Raw genomic sequence first — 25,658 nt, 5'->3', positions numbered from 1 at the left:
GCAATGACCGTTCCACTGCCAGGTGAGCCTTCCCTCTTGTACTGGTCATAAGCTTAGAGGACTTTTCAAACTGGCTAGACAAATTCAGGGACAATTCTTGTTGTGATGACTCTGTGCAACATGTTCAGACGACAGGTCACTGAATACCAGATGCTGATGAGCAACAGAAGAAGAAGACACCACAACAACCACATGTAATATTGACATTCCCGATTCTGGAAACTTAAGTGTTAAAAATACAATCAGAATTGTTTGTATTGCATCCATCTGTCACGGATGCTTTAGCTGAGATTGCTGCATTGCAGGGGGGTTGGACTAGATGACCCTTGGGTCCCTTCCAACTCTACGATTCTATGATTTATTACTGTTTATATCCCATTCTTCCTTCAGGGAGTTCAGAGAGGCATATATGGTTCTTCCTCCCCACCCACCCTTCCATCATCACAACAACAACAACCCTGAGAGGTAGGTTAGACAGAGTAAGTTGGCTTGTCCAAAATCACATAGAGAACCTCATGATTGTGGGGCTTTGAACTCATGTCTTCCTGTTCCTAAGGATTCAACATTCTAACCACTACACCACACTGCCTCTTTCATAACTCACTTATTTAAGAATAACTTCCTTATCACTAGTTTGGTAATTGAACATGACTTTTTCTTTTCTAAACATTGTGATTCCCCCTCCCCCCGTTTTTTTTTTTTAAATGCTGTTTTTGACATGTCTTTGTATTGTAAAGGAAGAGCCACTGGCTGTAAATTTCCACACACTAAAAAGCAGAAAATGATTTAAGTACAGTTAGAGGAGCAAAGGATCACACAAAAATATTTAGAACTCATGTCAGTCTCACCGGTTTCGAACGAGAGATGTTGTCCCTAGTAGGTTATCTTTTGAGCAAAGGGCATCACTGTGAAATACAGCCCCTCACGCACTGGTAAGGTCGAGATGATGCGGTTGCTTCATATTTAGATCATGGGTAGTGGAGAATTATAGGGCGCATATTAGTCACCTATGCTATGATTTCATATTCCCACCTAATTTAGTAACAACAGTTGGTTACTTGGGGGGTGCCTGGGGGGCAAAGGAGATTTAGGTCATTAACTGAGGTTCTGGCTAAGGGAGCAGATGGAGAGGTTTGAAAGAGAGATGAGGAGTCGGGCTAAAAGAGAGAAGCTCAGCTTTCCCAGAGACCCAGGGCTGCTTCAGGTCTGGAACTGGCTCATCTCTCAACTTTCCCAGGTAATACTATATACATCCATGTAAACGTGTGTGTGTGTGTGTGTGTGTGTGTGTGTGTGTGTGAGAACAGTGCTTGGGACTGTTAACGGTGAACATTGAATGTTGAAACATCACAGATTACTTTTGCAAATGCCTGAAAATAGACATTTCCCCCCTGCCCCCCTTTCCTGAAATTAGCAAATGAGCACTGATGGTCATGTTTAGATTGTAAAGCTATATTCACGAGGGTATCTCGCGTGCGTTTTGGAGGGGCATTCACGAGATTCATCTGGGGGTGTCACCCAGGACCTGTGAAGGTCAACAGTTTCCACATATCTGAAGTGGCTTAATTTGCTTTTGTTCAATGTTTCTTTGTGTCAGGGCATCAATATTTTGCTGTGGGTGGGTGGGAATTTATGCTCTGGAGGGAGTTTCCAAATCAATGAGCTTTTTTGGGGTAACTAAATATCACTGAACATATGCATGCCGCTATTTCACCAATACCAAATAGACATATTCTGTATCTGAGCTGTGTCACAGTTGAGAACAGAGATTTCTAGTGTGCAGTCTTATGCCTAATGGAGCTTAGGCTGTGTACACACCATTCATTTGAAGCACATGGCTTCCCCAGAGAAACCTGGGAACTGTAGCGTACACTTCATAGAGCTGCAATTCCAAGCACCCTTGGCAAACTACGGTTCCCAGGATTCTTTGGAGCAAGTCCTGTGCTTCAAATGTATGGTGTGTACCCTCCAATAAGTGTGTCTAGGATTTCAGCCTACGGAAATTTGTGAAAAGGACCACTGATTTTGGTGGCAGCGAGTGAAGCACATTCTTAAATCTCTGTATGGGTATGCTCACCTTTCCAATTAGTCAAAGCTCAGGTTACAGACGCTTCAGGTTACGTTTTTGTGGGTTACGGACCACCGATACCTGGAAGTACTGGAACAGGTTACTTCCGGGTTGCGGCAGTCACTCATGCGCAGAAGCGCTAAATTACGCTTTGCACATGTGCAGATGCGTCGCTGCGGGTTGCGAACGCTGCAGGTTGCGAATGTGCATTCCGCACGGATCACGTTCGCAACTCAGGTGTCCACTGTACTCCACATCCAGTGTGCTCCCACTGCTAATTTTCAACGCGGCCGTCGCACAACAGCCACAATCCATATTGATCCTATGGTTCCGTGACAAATACTGCTGCTGGACATGTTCCTTCCTCAAACCAGCTTCAATCTGATTAGAAAACAATGTGGGGGAATCTGCAGGACTGTGAACAGAGGCAGTGTGGTACAGTGGTTAAAGTGCCAGGCAAGGATGTAGAAGACCAGGGTTCAAATCCCCACTTGGCCAAGAAGTTCACTGGGTGATCTTGACCAATCACTGCCTCTCGGCCTAACCTACTTCGCAGGGTTGTTGTGGGGATTAAACGAGGAGGGAGAGAGCCATATACAACATGTTGCTCTCCTTGGAGAATGGTGGGATAAAAATAAATGAGGAAAACCGTAATGGCCATTGCATAGGTACAGATGAGCATGCAAGTCAGGTGGCAGCTTACCAAATAGGTGTTTGGGGTTTGCGTGTTGCAGGGGCAAGGAAACCCAAAATGTCCCTCACTTTCAGTGACAGCATCCTCGCTCTCTCTGCAGTGTTAAAAATTCCCGGGGCTCCAGGTGCGTTTTGTGACTTGGCATGGTCTAATTGCGACCAATTTGAGATGTGTGGTCATGATCTATGGCAACCAAGACTTGAGAGGGAGAGAATGACCTTATTTTGCTTCAAGCCACTAATAATGAACATACCTTAAGTCATTTATGTTTGGCAGACATGACTATTCTTCTGAATCTGTCAGTAAGGGAGAATGCTACTCATTCAACATGTTACAGTCTGTTGTTTTAGATCTGACGTATATGGACAAGTGAAATTGAAGCACAGCTCGGTGTGTCCGGAGGGGGAGCTTAGCTCTTTCCTTCCCAATGCCCTATTTAAAATTCCTCCCCCCCCCAACTGCTGTTTGCATAGGGAAGGACACACCCTTTGGTGCCAATGGAGGACACCTTCCTGATGCAAACAGTAGGCGGGGAGATGAAGAGATTTTTAGTTGCCAACAGAGTGGTAGGGCCAGGTAGAAATCTCCCAATCTGATTCTGCTGCTTTGATCCTGCCTGGCAACCCTCATGGCTATTACATTTAGAGAGGAACTTTTTTTCAGCTGAAGGGCCGCATTCCTTTCTTGTCAGCCTTCTGGGGGCCACATGCCAGTGGTGATTAGGGCTGGAAACAAAAGTAGGCGGAGCAGTGAATGTAAATCCTACTTTTGTGCAGGAGGCTAGTTCCTACATGTACAGTGGTACCTCGGGTTAAGAACTTACCGTATTTTTCGCTCTATAACACACACCCGACCATAACACGCACGTAGTTTTTAGAGGAGGAAAATCCGTAGGCATGCCACCCATAGGCATTCCCTCCATAACACGCACAGACATTTCCCCTTACTTTCTAGGAGGAAAAAAGTGAGTGTTATGGTGCAAAAAATACGGTAATTTTTTCCGGAGGTCCGTTCTTAACCTGAAACTGTTCTTAACCTGAGGTACCACTTTAACTAATGGGGCTTCCCGCTGCCGCTGAACGATTTCTGTTCTCATCCTGAAGCAAAGTTCTTAACCTGAGGTACTATTTATGGGTTAGCAGAGTCTGTAACCTGAAGAGTCTGTAACCCGAGGTACCACTGTGCTAACACACCCATCTCTGTATGTAGAAAATATGTACTTGCTTACCACCGCCAACAACAACAACAACATGACATGTTTATCTGTGTGTTTGTGAAGGGAACTATTGGTCTGAAAAGGTCTTTGCCTTAAAAGTATGGACACTGTGCATTTATGTTCGGTATTGCCATGGACATTGGGGGGAAAGAGAGGGGAGAGAGGGAGGGAGGGAAAGGGTTGCAGGAGATGGGATAATGATCTTTTCATTCTGTTGCATAGTGTCTGTGCAGGGTTTTTGTGTCAGCGTCTCATGTGTAGGTCCTTTATATAGTTATTTATTTTTATTGGCATTGTGAAAGGGTTGCCGTATTTCAAAAAGTGAAAATCCAGACACCAAAGTTGTTGAGCTTTTAGGAAATTCACCAAAATCTACATATCTGATTTTCCTGGACATTTTAGCGATTTTTGCCCGGACCCTGTTTCTGACATATGGCAGCCCTATATTGTGAGAGATTAGAGGGTCCAGAGCTTCGTTGCAGTATGCTTTATTTGTATGACTCTAGGAATTGAAAGTGGAGACGCTGTATGCAATTTTCCTTGTTTATTTGTTTTCTTTGTGTCACAGAAAATCTTTAACAAAAACCAATTTAAAAGAAAAAGAAAGTACTGACACCGTGTGACTCAGAAATAGGTCAATTTACTGGGACAACCTATTCCACAGGATACTGTAGTTTAAATAATGGGGTTTCATACGCACCACTTCTCCAGACACACCAACCCTTACATGTTCATTTTCCTTCTGAGGAGAACGTGCTGTAAGCCCACAACTTGTGCCCCTGTAATGGATGAATTCAGCTTTCCACACTTGCCCAAAATAAAAAAACCAAAAATGGAAAAGGGGTTGGGTGTCCAGGAAAAAAAGAATTTGACAATTCCACCAACCACTGCACCCAGTGTGTGTTTACTTTAGGCGGTTTTGCCTTCAGGCACGATCCCCAGAACCCTGCGTAAGTTGCAGGCTTACTGTACTACAGAACCAAAAAACAGTCTAGCACATTTCAGAGATCTTCTAAAGCCAGCTACTTGACATTAAACTACTACTTGACATTAATAGGTTTAGTTTAAATTAATACATTGCTGTGCAGTGAAATCCTACACATGTCTACTCAGAAATAAGCTCCATTATTTGGGAGTTCCTCCCAGGTAAGTGTGCCTAGGATTGAAATGTGTTGCTCAGCACCAATAGCTGATTATGAAGAATAGTCCTGCCTGTGTAGCCACATTGCAGTCTAGAGTTGGACAGGCTTCTGCTTGTTGAAATCCGTGGGCTTAAGCATACAGTACCTATCTTTGCCAGTTTGTGAACCCTATTCTGCAAATATCGCTTGGCAAGAAGGTGGAGGCGTCCCAACTTTCCCTGCTGTTTAATCGATCTACCTCCAGTGGGAAAAAGTTGCTTGAGCTTCCTTTCAAAATGGTAATTGCAGTGAACCTGAATTAAAATTAACCTTCCCTCTGAGCCACGGCTTGTAATTTAGCATGACTTTCACAATCCGGCAATTTTGTCCCCTCCTCCTGTGTACAGGAGTACACTGTATTCAGAAACCGACACCAAGTCTTGATGTACAGAGCTTTCTGTTTCTGTGTGACTCAGTTGACATTAACATAATTACGTTACAGGAGTCAAAAGTGATTTTCAAACTATGAGTAATGCGCAAACTAAGAGAGAGAGAGTGTGTGTGTGTGTATGTATCAGAGACAAGTACATATCAGCTGCCCAAAGTAAACACCAGTTGCTAGTTTAGCAGCTGGAGAATGGAAGCCTTGATATACAGTAAAACTATCTGTGTTCAAAACTTATGGACAGAATTGAAATCTAGAGTGCAAGAACCAGAATCCTGGTGTAGTCATAGTAATTATAGCCTTGGGCCTCACATTTTTCTCCTCTCCTAATCCATAAGATCTTGGGGTGAGGAAGCACTTCTGTAACCCTCTCTCACGCAAATGAGAACAGTTACAGGTAGGTAGCCATGTTGGTCTGCTGTAGTCAAAACAAAATAATTTCCCCCCTTCCAGTAGCACCTTAGAGACCAACTAAGTTTGTTATTGGTATGAGCTTACACTCTTCCTTGTGCAGCTGTTGCACAACTGCCCTGCAAAGTAGGCCAGCTGCACCCCTCTAAATTATCCACTAATTGCTGCCACCGCTGCTTGCCAGCTCTCAGATGGGAGACAATTCTGGGGCACTTGAGGAAGTACTAAAATGTGGGATCCTGAAAACAACACATCCTGCTTTGCATAGCTATGGAAAATTGTAGGCTGAGTCCAGCACATATGCAGATGCATTTTAATATCCTTTTCTCCAGTTTCATCTTTGTAATTATTATTATTAATCATCATAATAATGCCCCACCCATCTGGCTGGGTTTCCCCAGCCACCCTGGGCGGCTTCCAACAGGATATTAAAAACACAGTAAAAGATCAAACATTTAAAATTCCCCTAAACAGGGCTGCCTTCAGATGTCTTCTAAAAGTCAGATAGTTGTTTATTTCTTTGACATCTGGTGAGAGGGCATTCCACAGGGCGGGTGCCACTACCGAGAAGACCCTCTGCCTGGTTCCCTGGTTTAAACTAACAGAAGCAAGACTGGGTATCATTTTTCAAATATGTACCAGTGCTTGGTGACCATTCTGCTTATTATGCTATCATAAACTGGAAAACATTTGTCACGCTTTTAATTTGCAAATAATTTTATGGCATTTCTTTACCTTGTTCTTTTTGGTTTAATTGCTCCCACACAAAGCAAAAACACCACATACAATAATACGCAGCTACAATTAAACCGAGCCGAAGATAAGAAAGGTCGAAAAGCTCCCTACAAATTACAGGTGCTAGAAAAATCACTATTATTCATAATGAATAATGATGATGATGATAGCTGAGAAATATATAAAAGACGGCAGTAAGCAGGAGGGCAACCAAGCTGCCTTTTAAAATATATGGGTCAAAGTGATGGGGATTAATACTGCAATCCTAAATGCACCCCCAGGAGGGAGCAAGACCTATTGTACATAGTGGAGCTGACTTTGTAGTAAAACATGCGTAGGACTGCGCTGCTAGGAGAGTCAAAAGGAGAATTCGTTTGTGCCAAGTGGGGTTTTAATACTATTTTCTCTTAAACAAAGGATGTTCCCCCTCAATGCCATGATCACAATACAAACTGCTTTCAAAACTCCTTTCAGTTTCAAACCCAGTTTTCGAAGCAAGGGGGGAGTCGACTGGTGAGTAACAGGAGCCTTAAACGCCCTTGAAAACAAAGAACCAGGTTCTTTAGACCCTGGCAGAGAACTTTTAAAAGAAACAAGAGCGCTGCTTCTGTCATTCAGACATTTGCATGAGACAAGGAAAACATGTCACAAAATTCGGGGGAGGGCAAGCTTTGAATGATGGCAAGTTTGGTTCTCAGGTTGGTTCGGAAAGTTTGGATTTACCGTAATATTTGCCTTTAAATGCAAACGAAACTGAATTTCTCCCCCCATCCCTAGTTAAGATCATGGTGCTATGAGAAGGAGGTTCAGCTTATCCCTTTTCCAACACAATTTCCCCCGATTAAAATCATCCCCAGCTTTTGCTCCTTGGAGGCAAGCATCTGTAGCCACCCCCATGGTTTCAAGGCTGTTAACAAAGCAAGAGATGTCTCCAAGCTGACCAGCGCAAGGCTCCTGTAGGGATGGCACAAGATGTTGTGCTTGCAGAAGGACAAAACCCCTTCCCTCACACAAAAATTCAGCGTATTGAAGTGGACCAGGTTGCAGCTGAATCATGCTTTAAGGTTGGTAATGGGTCAATATCCTCCTGTGGGATGCTCAGAGCAGGCCACATGGTGGTCCTCCGACAGAAGAGAATGGGTGGGGTCACTCAGGAGGATGACTATCAAGTCTCCATCCCCATCCTCAACATACTCTACCTGAGGCAGATGCCTCACTCTGCCTGATGAGAAGGCCGGCCCAACCCATGGCACAGAAGCTCTAGGGCAGTTGAGGATTTATAGATATCCACTTGCGGTGGATGATCCCCCCCCCCCAGTCATTAACATAATTAACTGAGAGAAGATATTTGAAACATGACAATGAATTGCCCTTGATGAATTCTCGTGTTTGAATTTATTACGTTGTGTCCGCTCTCAAATGTCTCCTACTCCCCGATTAAACTGTAGAAGCTGTGATGCCATGCAGGCCGACGTGTTGTGTGGCAACTGCTGACACATTCCTTTCTTTCTTCCTCTCTCTATATGTGTCTCATCACAAGCAAAAGGAACTGTTTAATAATCTAATGGGGGGGGGAGGAATTATCTGTGTTATTACCTCATTTTTAAGCATTTAGCTCTGTTGTATTTTTTGGATGGAAGTCACATTTATTTAAATGAAGGAATAGCCCTACCCACACCCCTCAAAAAAGGGCTGTGTAGAAAACACCATGGACCATAAACCCGCCACTGCTCTAGGGAACAGTGCGCTGTATTTCACATCACAAGGATAATTTTCAAGTGGAGATGGCTATCTGGAGTCTGCATTGGATTTCAAATGGTTTTTATACATGGTTTTCTGGTTGATTTTATGGTGAACTGCTTCATGATGTTTCATGGGAAGCGATTTATAAAGGAAATACCGTATTTTTTGCTTTATAAGACTCACTTTTTCCCTCCTGAAAAGTAAGGGGAAATGTGTGTGCGTCTTATGGAGCGAATGCAGGCTGCGCAGCTATCCCAGAAGCCAGAACAGCAAGAGGGATTGCTGCTTTCACTGCGCAGCAATTTCTCTTGCTGTTCTGGCTTCTGAGATTTAGAATATTTTTTTTCTTGTTTTCCTCCTCCTAAAACTAGGTGCGTCTTGTGGTCTGGTGCGTCTTATAGAGCGAAAAATACGGTAACTACATTACTGTCCCCATCAAGGTACTACAAGGCTGAGGTAGGCAAAAGTCTTGCACCCTGCTTCATCAGTTTAATCAGTTCAGGCTGTGGACCAGGGCAGATGCACATGTCCCCTCACTTTTTTTTGGGGGGGGGGGAGGAGAAAAGAGCCTACATCTTCAGATGTAGAACCCAACTCGTGTTTGTTTTATTTTCCACACACACTTCTTTCATTCCTATCTGGACGTGTTCATGGCAAAGCTATAAAACACCCAGGAAACTGAAAGTTAAGGCAGTCCATTTCCCTCTCCCAGCCTTTGAAACTGGAGGAAAAGTGAAATTTCAGGACACGCTTGATCCTCAATTTCCTGCCATCTTTTATATTCTGTGTCAGATTATCACATAACCACTATTGAAAGACACCCCCACTGTGTTGATAATATTGCTATAGTTATTTATGAAGGATATGGTGAAAGAAAATAATAATAACAAATGCTTTTAAAACCTGCTCTTCTTTAGCAAATTATCCTTGAATTCTCCAAGAGCTAACTAGAACTGTCCTGCAGAATCTTTTTGCATCCTGCAAACTGGGCAAGTTGCACCCTCTCCTAGGACAGGAATACCCTTTATCGAAAGCATCTATGGCAGAGATGTCAAACTGATGTATATTTATACTTATACAATATACTTATGTATATTTATTAGGGCTGTCAACTGCCTGAACTGATCACCTTCCATTAAACCAATTAATTTTTCAACTAGTTTTTTCAAATAAATCTGCATATTACCAAAATATAGCAGATTTTTTGAGATCCTCAGAATGTAGATCAGGCATGGCCAAACTTGGCCCTCCAGCTGTTCTGGGACTACAATTCCCATCATCCCTGACCACCGATCCTGTTAGTTAGGGAAGATGGGAGTTGTAGTCCCAAAAGCAGCTGGAGGGCCATGTTTGGTCATGCCTGATGTAGATGATAACTCACAATTTCATAAGCAGTAGTCATTCTCAGAAGGAAAAGTGATTTTTAGCATTTTGTTTCACGTCCTGTTATAATCACATACCAGAATCAAACTAGCCTTAATCGTTCCCCACCCAAAAAGTGTCCTCAATCTGCAATTGCAGTTTGATTCATCATTTAAAGCTGTGCTTAGCATTTACATTTCCCAACAGGTTAAATGCTATTTATTTCCTGGATAGGCTTCTTTGTTGGATCTCTTTAGCAGGTATAATTAATATCAGTATAATCTGTGTTACACAAATATATGACTATACCTCTTTCACAAGCCCATTAATATTTTTTTCTCCACACACTTAAGGATAGCATCTTTTATGTTCATTCATAATGTCTCTTTTAAAAAAACAAAACAAAACAGTTTGCTTCCCTTATAGTGCAATCCTATGCATGCTTACTCAGAAGAAAGTTCCACTCAGCTCAGCGGGGTTTACTTCCAGATAAATGTGTTGAATTTCAGAATATTACCTTTTTACATATCACACCCTGAAACTCCTGATTGCATTAGTACTTTTTAGCCAATTGTTGACTGGATCACCCAATAGCGTACAACTGCTCTGAAGTTGTAATCGCAGTCCATTTTACTAATCCCACTGCTATGTAGATATCCAAAGTCCATGTGATAAAAAGTCTCTGGAAAGTTTCAGAGAAAGAACAAGCCTGTTCAGTTTGCTGCCTTCTTCTTGAAAACCAGAAAACCTCTTCCACAAACCCAGAGGATAATAACAGTTCAAACATTTCCATATAAATTTTATGTTTCTGTAATAATTTCTTGGTTAACAACAATCTTACGTGCCCAGTAAGTCCCACTGTGTCCGATGGGCCTTGCTTGCTATTAGGAAAGTGTGCCTGGGACAGAAATTTATTGTAACACAGAAGATGACCAAACAAGAAAGTTACTTCCCATTCAATCACTTTTGTTTGTATGAAAAAATAAACAAATGCACATTTGTTTCCCATTAAATACACTTTGGTCCAAATGTCATTCTTCAAGGTTTTATTGCAGGGTTATTGCACTGAAACTGAGTGATCTTGTAGCTGGGGAAATGCGATGATTCCCACGGAAAACACATTAATGGTAATGCTAACATTTTGTACAAAGTGCACAGGAAGATGCCTTTGACTGAGTCACAACACTGAGCCCACCTAGCCCAGCTTGTAGTGTCTCAAGGAGAGAAATTTCCCCAACCCTTGATCCTTTAATCCAAGATGCCAGTGATGATACCTAGTGCCCCATCCCTGCAAAGCTTGTCATGCTCCATTCCAAAACTTTGGAAGTACGAAGGTGCCTTGTAATACCAAGACTGAGTTCACACATTTACTGTGCACTCATTGCATTTCCAGTGCTGGATTTTTAATCTGAATTCACACGCGCGCACATTATCCTAAATACATATGATATCCTGTACTTTCTTATAAAATACTACCGTTTGATGTGTTGTTTCTCAAACCAGCTTCACACTGACTGAAGTCCTTATGCTGCTCCTAATTCTAGCCACAGTGTGAAAAAAACATTCCTGGTCTGTCAACACTCCTGGGGAGGATAAAAGGTAAAGGGACCCCTGACCATTAGGTCCAGTCGTGGCCAACTCTGGGGTTGCGGCGCTCATCTCGCTTTATTGGCCAAGGGAGCCGGCGTACAGCTTGCGGGTCATGTGGCCAGCATGACTAAGCCACTTCTGGCGAACCAGAGAAGTGCACGAAAACGCCATTTACCTTCCCGCCAGAGCGGTTCCTATTTATCTACTTGCACTTTGATGTGCTTTTCAACTGCTAGGTTGGCAGGAGCAGGGACCGAGCAACAGGAGCTCACCCCATCATGGGGATTCGAACTGCCAACCTTCTGATCGGCAAATCCTAGGCTCTGTGGTTTAACCCACAGCGCCACCCACTTCCCCGCTGGGGAGGATACAAAAACATAAATGAATCTAACACTGATGAAGCTGTGCTGATGTGAACAGCTAGTGGGGAAAGAGATGTAAAATTCACTGAGAAACATCAGCTTCACTGCATCCTAAGGTGGTAATGTGAACACACATTGGCCTATCCATTCCAGCACTGTCTACTGTGATTGGCAGGTCAGGGTCTCAGGCTTAACTCTTTCTCATTGGCTGCTACCTGATCCTTTTAATGCAAGATGCCAGGAATTGAACATGGACATAAATTGTGACACAGAGCTATATTGTACCTAGTTAATGACAAACTACACCATTTCCCATTATGTCCTTAAGTTTTGCAATAACCTTTAAACTGCTTTTGAAAATAACAAACCTTAGATCAGGGTGGCTACCTGTCTGGCCCTCCAGTTGTTGCTGAACTACAACTCCCATGCTGGGTGGGGTTCATGGGAGTGTTAGTTCGGCAACATCTGGAGGGCCACAAATTAGCCCGCCCTCTTTCAAATGTAAGTTCACTGCGCCTGAGAGCAAAGCTAACGTACTTTTTTAAAGCAGTGATTAGATATTAATGGGATCTGCACCATGTTGTATTATCCCAGAAGAAGAGGCAGCAACAGCTCAGTGAAACAGTATAATCTTTACATGAGAGCTTCCCACTCCATGGACTGCTTGAAAATTGCTGAGGGTCTCAGTGAATCACTGAATAAACTTCCTTTGTTCTACAAAATAAAGCACCTAAATTGTTGCTGGCATCTGTCTGTCTCAGGAGACAAATAACTCTTAATTTTAATAACCATAGTGTTGCATTTCTAATACAGTGGATGTGCTCTTGGATTAAATACAAATACAAATAGAATATTTTCCCCCTTCTGCTCTGGCATAATTCTCAAAACCACTGAACTATTACGAACATCATGGAGGCCGCAGCTTTCTTAGCTTGTTTCATCATCTAGCCCTGGTTCAAATTTGGCCCCGATTTCCATGGTGGGTAGGGAACCGCAATCAAGTACAGGCCCAACTACAGCTATTCTAGAATGTTCTACAACCTTGTTATAGATTACCTGAATGCAGCTCACAGACCAGAGTTTGAGAGCCTCTGCTTCACATGTATAATAAGATTGAAGATTTCCAGGTAAAAGAACTAAAGGTAGCAGGGCTGGATCTAGACACGTTATAGAAGTGATTCAGTTAGACGCGTTCTAAACTCATACAGGGAAATCCAGTAGGGAAAGATGGGACTCCACAGCGCCATCTGGTGTCACAATGTTATCTTCCTCTTCTTTGGTGATCACTCGTAGCCGAGTAAGATTGTCTTCCATAAATATGGTCTTAACAGTGAGTCCGTAAGTGACTGTGGAGGGCAATTCTGGATCCACATGTCATTCCACAGTGGGGACATAGGTTTCCAGGTGGGAGGTGATCACAGTGAGGGTTTGCCAAGCGTGCCTTCCTCTTAGCACGATTCTCCCTTTCGAGTGTCTTCAAAGCCCATGACACCTTTGGTAAAGGCTGTTCTCCAACTGGAGCGCTCGCAGACCAGTGTTTCCCAGTTGTCTGTGTTTATACTACATATTTTTAGATTTGCCTTGAGAGAGTCTTTAAACCTCTTTTGTTGACCACCAGCATTACGCTTTCTATTTTAAAGTTTGGAATAGAGTAGTTGTTTTGGAAGACGATAATCAGGCATCCGTACAACATGACCAGTCTAACAAAGTTAATGTTGAAGAATTGTTGCTTTGGCACTGGTGATCTTTGCTTATTTCAGTACACTGGCATTAGTTCGCCAGTCTTCCCAAGTGATGTGTAAATTTTTTCGGAGACACCGTTGATGGAATCTTTTGAGGAGTTGGAGATGGCATTTATAAGTGGTCCGTGTTTCACAAGCATACAGTAAGGTTGGTAGTACACTCACTGGATCATCACCTTGTTGTGGTGAGTGGGCTTGCACGTTCCTATGACCCTTGTGAGCGAAGCAGTCAGGAGTCTCGTACACAGTGTTATATCACATATGCAACACATATAAAACACTTTTTCTTTACCAATCTAGCTGAGTCCCAGGTCTCCGCTTGAGGTTATGGGAAGTTGTTACCAAAGCAGAGAATACTGGGCCGTACTCAATATAAGGCAGGGACATATGTGAATGAAAGGTGAAGGTCAAAGGATACAGTAGAAGCCCCAGTGAAATCAATGGAGAGCGTTCAACAGCAATACTTGGCCAAAGTCTCCCAATCTTAACAACTAGATTAAGAACATAAGAAAATGTGTGCTGGATCAAACCAAAGGTCCAGCATTCTCCAGTGGCCAACCTATGCGAATTCCACAAGCAAGACTTGGGTGCAACGGCATTTGCCCCACGTGTGATTCCCAGTAGCTAGTATTCAGGAGTACACCAACAGTGGCGGTAGAACATAGCTATTTTAGCTAGTAGGCACTGATAGCTTCATCCTCCACAAATCTGTCTGAGTGCTTCATGCTAAAGTGATTTCAACATTTCAAGAACAACCCCAGCTTCTATTGTCTACAGGAATTGCATTCCTGAACATGTCACAATGGCCTTATCTTAAAACAGTTGGCATTTTTTAAAGGAAAAAAATTCACATTATTGTATAAATTATAGATAAATCTTACAACAGTATTTTGGGAAATAAATGTGGTTACGAATAAATCATTATGGTTTTAACAAAAGCATGTGCCTGGACATTATCTTGTACTTTGCTGTTCCCATGCACCACAAATAAAACCTGTTTCCTTGAAAACAATGGCTAATTAGTCTTCCTTCTTTGCTATGTATTATGGAAGTAAAAGTTTTATCTACCAGACCCCATGCAACTATTTCACTGTAGATGGTGAATTCTTTTTGCCACAAACCAACAGTCTTATGCCACCTTAAATAAACATTTATTACAACATAAACTTTCACAGACTAGATTCCACTTCTGATGGAGCACAACAGTTTATGCCAAAATAAATGTGATAGGCTGCAATCCTAACCCGTTACCTGGGATTAAGCCACATTGAATTCAACAGGACCTACTGTTGAAGAGACATGGTTAGGATTTCAGCCTAAGTATTTAAGAATCCAGAAAACTCTTTGTTTTTGCTACAGCAGACTAACACATCTAGCTCTTGGGATAGTTCTCCCCACTTCTGTGCAACTGCTGTTTCTGTAGCTATAAAAACACAACAATAATTTCTAGGTCTTCTAGTTCTACCACTTTTTTTTTTCAAAAAACCTAAACAAAACTAGGATATTCTAGTGTGTCGAGTTACAGCTCGGCATCCAAAGAAGAATCAGTCTCACACCATGATAGGTTCCGAAATATGGCTGCTCCTAGGGCTAAAGCAGCACAGCTTTTATTGTGTGAAATAGAAAGATACAAAAAATACAAGCCAAGCAATTTGTTCTAGCCAGCAGATAAAGACCTTGGTACTAGACCATGCGAGCGATCAGGCCATACTACGTTAGCCAATCATATGGGACAGCACGAGCTGTTCACGCGCTATTCATGCTCCAAGGATGCTTCTAGCTATGAGATCACCCTGTAACAATAAGAACTTTGCTCATGCTCTCATGTACAAGCAATCATTTTCCCACATGTCCCCTTTTCTTGTTTATATTATTAGAGGAAAAGAGGGACCATTAGTCCAAATCGTACACTTCATTGCCTAAGCGTCTACACTTTGCAACATAAATTCCTCTTGTAACCCCTGTGGTGGGCCGTGGTCGGTACCACCATGCAGTGCATTGGGAAATCAAAGAGGGTATGCATTGAATGCAACAACACACCATAATGAAGCCAGCAATACATGCAATTACAATCAATAATATTTTTCTTAACCATAATCCATTAGGTAACCAAGAAGACAACCACTCCCATGGATCAAAACTTTCAGGTGGATTCAAAGGATTATGGGCTATCATTTGTTCCATATGATCAATAGTAGCAGAGATATTGGTCGATTGATCAGTTATATACATGCAGCAATGAGAATAAATTAAGGCACAAATTCCACCTTTAGAAGCAAGGATCACATCTAAAGCATAATGATGTTGAAGAACTACATTTCTTATTTCTGATATTTCTTTGTTAATCATTTTTAAAGCCAAAATGGTGGAATTAAACAAATTTTCTGTCCAGTTTGCCAATTTATGCAAATCACGGTAATTCATGGCTGCACCTAAAGAAGGCAGAAGAGACCTAGAAATGGCTGTCCCTGTATATTGAGAAATAGGTGATTGTACTTCCCTTCTGTTACGCAAACGGACCGCTGGGAGCTTATCTATTTTATACACCAAGGGTACCACTATACCTAACGTGCAGGTACCAGAAAAGGCAGAGGGGATTTCTTTGTAGGCATGTGTGCCACAAAATAACCATAAGTCAGATTGAAGCAAACATGTAGTTCTGCTGCTCTTTCTCATCCAGTCGAACCAAACATAAAAGTCTCTACACGCAGCTTGTTGTTCATAGGTCATGTAGGTTGTGACATTATTAATTAAGACCTTTGGCCTACCACTCATGGTTGTAACATTAAGAAAACAAGAAGATCCATTAATGTATTCATATGTCCAATTACAATATGGATAATGACCTAAAAATTTTTTGCTATTGTGATTAAAATGAAAACAATACGGAGCTAATTCTACAAGCGATAGAGATACAGGAGGTAAACTTATGCGATTGTCTTTCATATTATTGCTAATCTTATATGAAGCATTTATAGGAATACCATGTAATAAAATGCCAGATCTTTTTGATTGAGGAGGGATATGCATACACATCCAACAATCAGAAAGGTTAAGCATAGAAGCAAAATGATTAATGTCTCTAACGTAAGTATTGTTAGTCCAAATCTGATGATAAAGTTCAGGCCTCCTGGCCTTCTGCAAAAGAGCAGCACGACGAAAGCGGCGTTTTACAAAGTTCCCGGAGAGGCTCCACCCGTGTGAAGTGGAATTGTGGGGCCACTCAGGACGATGCCATATTGGTTGCTCGGGGGGGGCAATAAGGGTGAGAATGGTGAATTATTCCAATAGCTGTTTCCGAGCAACCTGCGTGATATTTCGTGGCTTGATTATTGGCATGTAAAAACCACAATCCAGAAGAAGTCACACAACTATTTCTGCAGATACAGGAGCCCATTTGCTGTAAATAAGTCTGATGTATTGCTCCTTGTACTGCTGAGTCAAAAGTCCAAGCCCAATGAAACGTGGTGACACAGATGGGATGGTCGCTATTAGGAGGCAGCAAAACTGTAATGATGTTTGGTGGTTGAAGTGGCTTCCCAGGGAAAAGGGGGGCCAATGCAGTAGGGATGAAGATGGCCTTTCAGCGTGCCAGGAAACACTGGAACAGCTGTGGAAGAGCCTCTTCCATTGCAGAGGTGATTGTGATCTTGTCTGCTGGATCCTTATGTCCTTTAAGGGCAGAAAATAGTGGAGACAAAGTGGAGGTGGGCAGGTCCAAATAACTCTTTATCCAATTCAGCTGTCCAAGAATTTGTTGTAAATCCACCAGTTTAAAATGATCAGGGAACTGTAGTTGAGGCGTGACTGGAATGGCTGCAGATGCTGTCAGCTTGTGTCCCAGGCACGTAATGGGTAAGGTCCGCTGGATTTTGTCTTTAGCCACTGTCAATCCAACAGGTTGTAGCCTTTGCAGGATCTTGGGACACGGCGGAGGACAAGGCCGTGGCTAGCAGGCCATGGCTAGCAGTGCCCACTGACTGGCAGGCTTTAAGCATATCAGCAATGGCTATATTTGATGTTGCCATTAGAAGGCGCAGCGCTTGCTTACGGTCCTCATTTGCAAGCTGGCGTACAGTCAGTTCTTGTGCTGCCAGGTCCTGAACTTGCCACTTGAGGGTATTATACAAGCGATCAACAAATTGTCCATAGGGCTTTGCAGGACCCTGTCTGATGCTTCTCCATCGGCCATCTCGCTCATTCCTGTCATCAGGAACAGAGGCCAGAGCCTCTTGGGCTGAGGCTGTGGTGGCTGCCCAATACATAGGATCAAGGGCCAACTGTTGGGCAATAGGAAGAAAATTGCCTCCTCCCGTCAGCCCATCGAGGACATCAGCTTGGGTCAGCATGATGGGGGCTGGGGGTGCAGGAGCAATCACAGGAAAGTGATTTGGAGTATCAGAATCAAAAGGCAACAACGGAGCAGTGGTACAAAGAGTCTCTTCTTGGAGAGGAATAGTAGGAGCGGTGCCAAATGCCTTGGGCGGAGGAGGTGGAAGAGCGGGGGGTGCTGAATGTGAAGATTCTTGGAGAGGAGTAGTAACGGGAGGCACAGGAAGTGAAGAATGCGGAGAATGCAGGGAAGTGACAGGATGAGCCGAAGAGAGAATGTCCGGAGGTTTAGGAGGTAGGTTTGAGGCAGGCAAAGCGTGAACCGGGGGGGCTGTTGCAGCAGCCAGAAGAATGTTTGAAGGAGTTAAGCACGACATAGCTTTATAGACGTTACCCCAGGCATGCAAAACCTTTACATCAATTTGAGGATGATTTTGAAAGAAGTGTCCAATTTTTTTCCAATCGTCTAACCCCCAATTTCCGTCCTGGGGGAACCACGGGCAGTGAGTGTCCAGGGCTTTTATAAGGGACTTAAGGTCAGCTTTCCGAACAGCAAGGTTGTTACTGGCCAAAAGGAATTTAAGGTCTTTAAAAAATTTTTTCTGTGGTGCAGAGAGAGACTTTCCCATGATCGCAAGAGTTGCAAAAAGAGCAGGGAGCACTTACCGAGGGATCCTTAGGAGGATGAGGGAGGCGCCTTTTTGCCCTGTCCGGGCGGAGATAAGTGCTGATAAGTCCGTAACGTAGTCCAGAATCACATTCACACGGGAGCTCTCACCGGGGATCCACTACGTGGATGAACGACGCGTCTGCAGCCCTTGCGGGGCGAGGTGAGAGCTGAACGTTGTACACACGGGAGCACTCACCAGGGATCCACTACGTGGATGAACGACGTGTTGGTGAGTGCTGAATAATGAAAAACAGGCAGTCACACGGGAGCACTCACCAGGGATCCACTACGTGGATGAACGACGTGTAGGTGAGTGCTGAATAATGAAAAACAACGTGAAGTCCGAAGGCAGTCACACGGGGCACCAATTGTCGAGTTACAGCTCGGCATCCAAAGAAGAATCAGTCTCACACCATGATAGGTTCCGAAATATGGCTGCTCCTAGGGCTAAAGCAGCACAGCTTTTATTGTGTGAAATAGAAAGATACAAAAAATACAAGCCAAGCAATTTGTTCTAGCCAGCAGATAAAGACCTTGGTACTAGACCATGCGAGCGATCAGGCCATACTACGTTAGCCAATCATATGGGACAGCACGAGCTGTTCACGCGCTATTCATGCTCCAAGGATGCTTCTAGCTATGAGATCACCCTGTAACAATAAGAACTTTGCTCATGCTCTCATGTACAAGCAATCATTTTCCCACACTAGTGGGGTCCTATATTGGATCATCCTATCAATGATCCAATAATAATTTCCAGTATTTTGACATTTCCTTGGAATCAACAAGGGGAAGGTTGTACCTTTGTTTCCTTTACCACCAGCAATTGTCCCAGGACTGATTAAATATGTTTTATTGAAGCCTTTACAGAATAATACACCAATGGTGCTGAATCTCATCAAGCAAAACTATACTTTTTGGCAACTCCATAGTCATAGCTGTCTACTTTCAGATTTGAAAATAAGGGACAAGCAGCCTCACCTGTCCCGGGGACAATCTACGGGATATCTAACAATCCGGGATAGCAGCGGGAAACTGCGCTGGAATAATTTTGCGGGAATTTCCCGCAAAAAAAAGGGAAGGTTGACAGCTATGTCCAGAGTCCATCTGAGAGAGTATTGTTCAAATGCGTTACCCATTTACCTTGATAGGCATGTTACTCTTAAGACCCATAGCCACTCCAAGAAGTTGACTAGAAATATAACTTCTGGGTTAGTTCTAAACCCAGTTTTCATTTGTGGGGTAATTCTAACCTTAAGGGGAGGAACTAGATTGTTTGTGCTCAACACATCTGTTTCAATTTCAGCTTCTGTTTTCTTGTTACTCATTTAGGCAACAATATTTAAAGGATGTCATGCGGTTTACCCGTATGATTAAACGGTGGCATTTCGTAGCATGTAGCTGCTGATCATTTGGGTGTTGTAATTATTATTATTTATTCAATTTATTCATGGCTTGCCATGTGAGAAGTCTCTGAGCGATTTAAGAAGTTTTGAAAACACAAAGCACAAAATCAAAAAGGGAAATGGAAGAAAACAGAACAATACAATGAGAACCACAGCAGAATCCCTAGAACAGCATTCTGTGATTATACATTTATAGTGCAAACTGATGCATATAATACAGCTCCCCAGACTAAACTATACTGGGCCCTATGATTAGCAGAGGAGACCCTATTAGTGGTCCCACACGTGGCTGTTGTCTGCTTGGTGTTGACTTTCCTGGTGATCCCATCTATCGAATGCCCACCTGGTGAGATCTGTCTCCCACACTACTGATTTTCAGGAGAAATTTAGAGACATTCCCAATTACCCAGACATTTAATGGCTGATAGATATTGGTTATGGCAACCTTGAAATTAACAACCATGAGGTGGTGGTTGGTTGTTTTAAAATAAAAAATATATGTTTAGATAGTTTTTGTTTTTAAATGTTCTAGATGGTTTTACTTGTTTTAAATATGTTTTTCTTCAAGCGCTATTGTTTTGACATTTTCATGTTTGCCACCCTTTGAGCTCCTTTGGGAGTAAAGGAAGGATACATCTAATAATAATATTAATGTAATGTAATGTATGCTGTAGTCAGCGAGGCTTGATCCCCAATAAATAGTTTTAGGAGTGCTGCCTTCAGAGTTCTTTTGATATAATTTTAGGAACCTTTGGGGAAACATCCCGACAGTATGTTAATTACTAATTATCTTGAAAAATGGATGGGCAATTTTCATTTAATAAATAAAATAAAAAATAAATTGCCAGTGTTCTCGTGGTACGTTTCTGTTTTATCACGTTTCTTTTTGTAACATATTTTTTTATAGAAACTATGGATAGTTGTTGTATAGCTGCTGGTGTCACACTCTGTTGCCCCAATCTATCACTGCAGTATTGTAAACTTCAACCAAATGTTCCCACAGTAAATTCAGGTTTTACTGGCATGATGCAGTAGGGCTGTTCTTACGTTTGGAGTGCTGCATTTTCATATGCTTCGTATCTATTTACCTCTAGGTAGGTACTTGTTAGATATGTTTTATTTTCATTTAATCTAGAGCAGGAATGGCCAATTTCCTGCAGTCCAAGAGACCAGAAGTTGCGGCAATCAGATCTCCTTATGGATAGTTAGGGACTGCCTTAATAAGGCTGGCATCAATAATTTCACAGGTAAGGAGTAAATGAACTCATTTGCAGGGGGAGGCAATGGAATAAATCTGCTTCTTAAAAGGTCCCTTGAAGCAGTAGATTTGCAGTGGTTGTTCACATTCTGGAATACTGGGACTGTGTCAGTCCAAAGGGAAAAAGAGGGCCACAGAAAGCAAAGCCTTTGTTCATATTTTTGGAACCACCTTCATTTTGGGTAAAACAAACATAGCTCAGCGGAAGACAATACCATCTGCATACAGAAAACCCCTAGCATTTCCCAGCTGGAAAAGACTCCTGCTTGGAATTCCAGAGAGACTAGCAGTTCCCTATTTTCCCCATGGACTGCTTGAAAACTGCTGGGGGTCTTGGTAGATCACTTAACGATTTCCCTGCCTGCCGTAGTGATTGTAATATGCTGTGCTTAGATGCAGCATGGATTTTTAATTGTCTTTTTCTTGCTGATTTTGTTCCTTAAATATTGTGTTGCAATTTGGATTCTGTAGAATCCGAATTGTAACACAGCTAAACACAGTACAAGAAATGAAAGTGATAAAAATGCAATTAAAAATCAATATGAGTATGTAATGTGATGGATGTTCCATATCCTGCCTTCCATCACAAAACAACAGATGTGCTACAGACTGCCTGAATGAAGCTTGTGGATCACCAGTGATCCACAAACCAACCTCTGCTGTAGGCACTGCTATAAAACAGCTTGGATGTTCCTACATAGAGCTCTTCAAGGAAAGTAATACTTTGGTGGAAAGTTTACATACATTAATCAACAGAAGTAAGTGGAATAAAAAGTATCATATCAACATACAAAACTGTTTTATATCAATATTCAGGATGTCTAGCCCAGTATGGAGAATCTAATACTTTGACTGGCAACAGCTCTTCAAGATGGAAGGCAGTGAGGTCTTGCTAAGTTCTGCTGTCCGTTTATGTTCTCTCTACCCATGATATACTTGATTCCCTCCAGTGGTTTGGGTTTGTGGTCTGAGAAATAGGTATCTACTGTTTATTTTGTTTAAGCAGATCTTTGTTATACATAATATTTGCTAAGGGTTTTAAAAATCATACTGGCTCAAGAGGAACGACAGAAGCTTTGTGCAACTGAGCTTCTGGCACCATCATACTTTTTTGCAGATTGACCACAAATGGGTTTATTCCGAAATGAAGTCTCACAGAAGTTTGTAGGAAATAGGTTTTAGATAAGATATGCACAGAGCTGCAGCCTTGGGCAGCACAATTACTTGCATGCAAATTATGTGAAAATCAATGGGAAACTTCCAACTAGATCCAGCTTAAAACTGAGAGTATTTTTCCATGGCTGAAATATATTATTCAAGTGTGGAGTTAAGGTTCCATTTGGGATATTAGAAAAGGGAATTGGCACACAAATCTTGGTTATCTTCCATTGGCTCATTTACTGTTAATAGATGAGTGTGCAGATTGTTTATTTCCCCAGATCACACAGAATTGAAAGACAGCTTCTCAGCTTTATCTAATGCAAAAGGTAAAGGTAAAGGGTAAAGGGACCCCTGACGGTTAGGTCTAGTTGCGGACGACTCTGGGGTTGCAGCGCTCATCTCGCTTTATTGGCCAAGGGAACCGGCGTCCAGCTTCTGGGTCATGTGGCCAGCATGACTAAGCCGCTTCTGGCAAAGCAGAGCAGTGCGCGGAAATGGCGTTTACTTTCCCGCCAGAGCAGTACCTATTTATCTACTTGCACTTTGACGTGCTTTTGAACTGCTGGTGGGCAGGAGCAGGGACCAAGGAACGGGAGCTCACTCCGACGCAGGGATTTGAACCGCCGACTTTCTGATTTTAAAAAAACACTTCCGATAGTAGCTAAAACCCCTGCTGGTTAATATACTAAAAGTGTGAGAAGTGCAACAACAACAACAAAATATGTTTCTGTCTTACCTGCTTGACAAAGAAAGTTCTAGTTGTCTGATGTCAGTACAAAATTTGACACATACAATATGCCATCTTTCCTGTTTACTATTTATTTTCTAGGAGGAAATTTGCAACAAGCAGTTATTCCAAGCCACTTTTAAGCTTCTTGATAGGCAGAACTGTTCCAAAGTAAAAGTTGTTCATGTAAAAATTAAAACCAAAATTCTTATTAGATTTATGGGAGCTGTAATCAGCCATAAAGCTAAAAAAACACTAGCAGCTCATGTAAATAAATAAAATTCTGGTGCTTATTTTCCTCACTTGCCCCCTTCAGTCCCAGCTAATATGCATTCCACAGCATATTTTAAAAATAAAATATGGAAAATGCAAACTGATTTAAGTGCTATTTGTAAAAATGGCCTTAGATTTGAGGATTAGGCTGTATGTGGCACAGCCACACCAGACAGTTCCAGAATCAGTTGTCAAGGCACCTCTGAGATTTCAGTATGGTTTTCTACCCCATATATGTGATACTACAAGCTCCTTTGAGTCTCGCTCTCTGTTATGTACCTGCAAATGTTGTTAGTGGAATGTTTACTGTTTTAAATTCCATGTAGATTTTAAGTCATGCAGATTTCAAATTATCCTTACAAAGGTTCTCTGTCCCCAAGTGCTCTCTGGGTCAGCAAGCAAACCAATCACAGAATTGATTTTCCAATCCCCACAATGCAGAAATCTACTACAGAATTTACTTGCACATGATGAGTTGGGTCCAGATTTAGCCATGTTTAGAGAAGGCCCGTGAATTCAGTGGGATTAAGGTTAGTTAAGTCTCGCTGATTTCATCTGCTTGAAGCATTTTACATTAAGTTTTCAGGGGCAGAGTGTTATGCTCCTAAAGTTGGGAATATATGTGTGCTCCGTCTAACATGAGTTTTCCAACCTCTTATAAATAGAAAATAGCCATCATCTTCTGTTTCGAGAGATGCTAAGCAGGCTTACTCGGAAGTTGCGCTGAAGTCAACAGATCAGGCTTGCCAGTCAGTGCCTAGAGACTGAAGCATGTCTCCCTTGCAATACGCAGCCACGCAGCGCCCACAGTCCTTTCCGGAGTGGACAACGTGGGTTTATTTCATTTGGCACGAGTCACCTTAGACGTCTGCACGTGCGCGCGCCTTTTTTCTTTTGCATCCTGACGGAAATGCGTCAAAGCAAGCGCCTCCCGGCAGTCTACATCCTTTTTATTCTCCTTATGCACGGGGTAGCGTGGGGGACACGCAAGAAACCTCGACGGAAGGAGGATGCAAAAGGAGCCCTTCTTCTTTCGCCCTCGATTGCATCGCCCTTTGTCTAGAAATTCGGGTGGGGAGCTATTTGCGATGGGGGGGGGGAATCACCACATCGCCTGTATTCAGACGAATCTGCCCCGATGCGAGAGACCACCCCCCCCCAGCTCAAAGAATAGCAAAGCATCATTTTAAACAGTCCCAGAGGAGCGGAGTTGGAGGAGGAACTTTTATTTTATTCTTCTCCCATCACAAGCGTGGAAAAATAGTTTCCCCTTTGCAAAATAATTGAGCTTCCTGCATTGCAGGGGGTTGGACTAGATGACCCTTGGGATCTTAGGATTCCAATGAATCCTGAGCACACACGCTTAGAACTTCTTCGGAGCGAATAAGGACAGGATCAGGCTGCGTGATTGTCCTTCACCGCGTTCCCAAAGGCAAGTTTATTGGGATTCGGAACAGAAATCCAGTTGATCGCAAATAAGATAGGATCAGAACATTACCATTTAAAAAATAAAATAAAATGAGGGGGAGTGACGGATGTCTACAATATGCTAAGATAAGCACAAACAACTCTAGTAGAAAATTTAGGGTGGCAATAGTGTATGTACGAGGGCGGCGGAGAAGGAGAGACGTTCTTCGATGACTTTACAGTATTATTATTTTTTTTGCCGTAAAGCGGGCAGACGGGATTTGTGTATGTGAAATGTTCGATTCAGTTATCCCACTGACCCCAATTTCTCGGCTGTCTTTTCTCGTGCGGTTTCGGTCCATTTGAGAGAGGGGGAGGAACGCTCTTTTTTTAAGAGCGGCCGGGTCGCCCAAAAGTTTTCAACGATCCCTGGGGATTCTGGATTTAAGGTTTTCACGCTCTCCCGAGAGTTATATTGCGCGGGCGCGAAGTCGGGGGATTGGGACGCGACGGGACACACGCGGCTGTTAATTAAATAAAGAAAACCGAAAAATCAAAGAAATGTTGGGGTTGGGGACGTTGTCGGCGGATCTCGCGAGGTAGGCGCGGATACACCCGATCCCACACACACACACACACACACACACAAACCACACACAGTCTAGACACAAATCTCAAAGGAGGGGACAGACACCCCCCCCCCCCGTACCACAAAATGGCAAGGCATCATCCGCAAAGTTCCAATCAGATCCTCATTAGAAAGAGAAGGGAATAATAATAATATAATTTATACCCCGCCCATCTGGCTGAGTTTCCCCAGCCACTCTGGGCGGCTCCCAATCAAGTGTTAAAAACAGTACAGCATTAAATTTTAAAAACTTCCCTAAACAGGGAAGTGGGGAAAGCAAAACACAAAAACACCCCCCCCCGCACCC

General features: G+C 42.7%; 1 protein-coding gene and 1 long non-coding RNA gene across 2 annotated transcripts in view; one reads left to right on the top strand and one right to left on the bottom strand.

Annotated features, from left to right (window-relative positions):
• Positions 1-960: 960 nt before the first annotated feature.
• ATF3 (activating transcription factor 3) overlaps positions 961-25,658 on the top strand; it is a 40,698-nt gene continuing 16,000 nt past the window's right edge. The window contains exon 1 of the mRNA XM_083494908.1: positions 961-1,237. The gene's annotated coding sequence lies outside the window, so the exon portion shown is untranslated. The remainder of the gene's footprint in view (positions 1,238-25,658) is intronic.
• Positions 15,512-17,328, bottom strand: LOC310703706. Its single transcript, XR_014524326.1, has 2 exons — positions 16,274-17,328; positions 15,512-15,921 (listed from the first exon to the last, which is right to left on the bottom strand). It is a non-coding gene; the product is annotated as an uncharacterized lncRNA (long non-coding RNA).

The sequence above is a fragment of the Podarcis liolepis genome (assembly GCF_965112155.1).
Source record: "Podarcis liolepis genome assembly, chromosome: 3".
NCBI classification, from domain to species: Eukaryota; Metazoa; Chordata; class Lepidosauria; order Squamata; family Lacertidae; genus Podarcis; species Podarcis liolepis.
The sequence above is the reverse complement of the archived record's forward strand: the minus strand, read 5'-3'. Positions and strand labels throughout refer to the sequence as shown.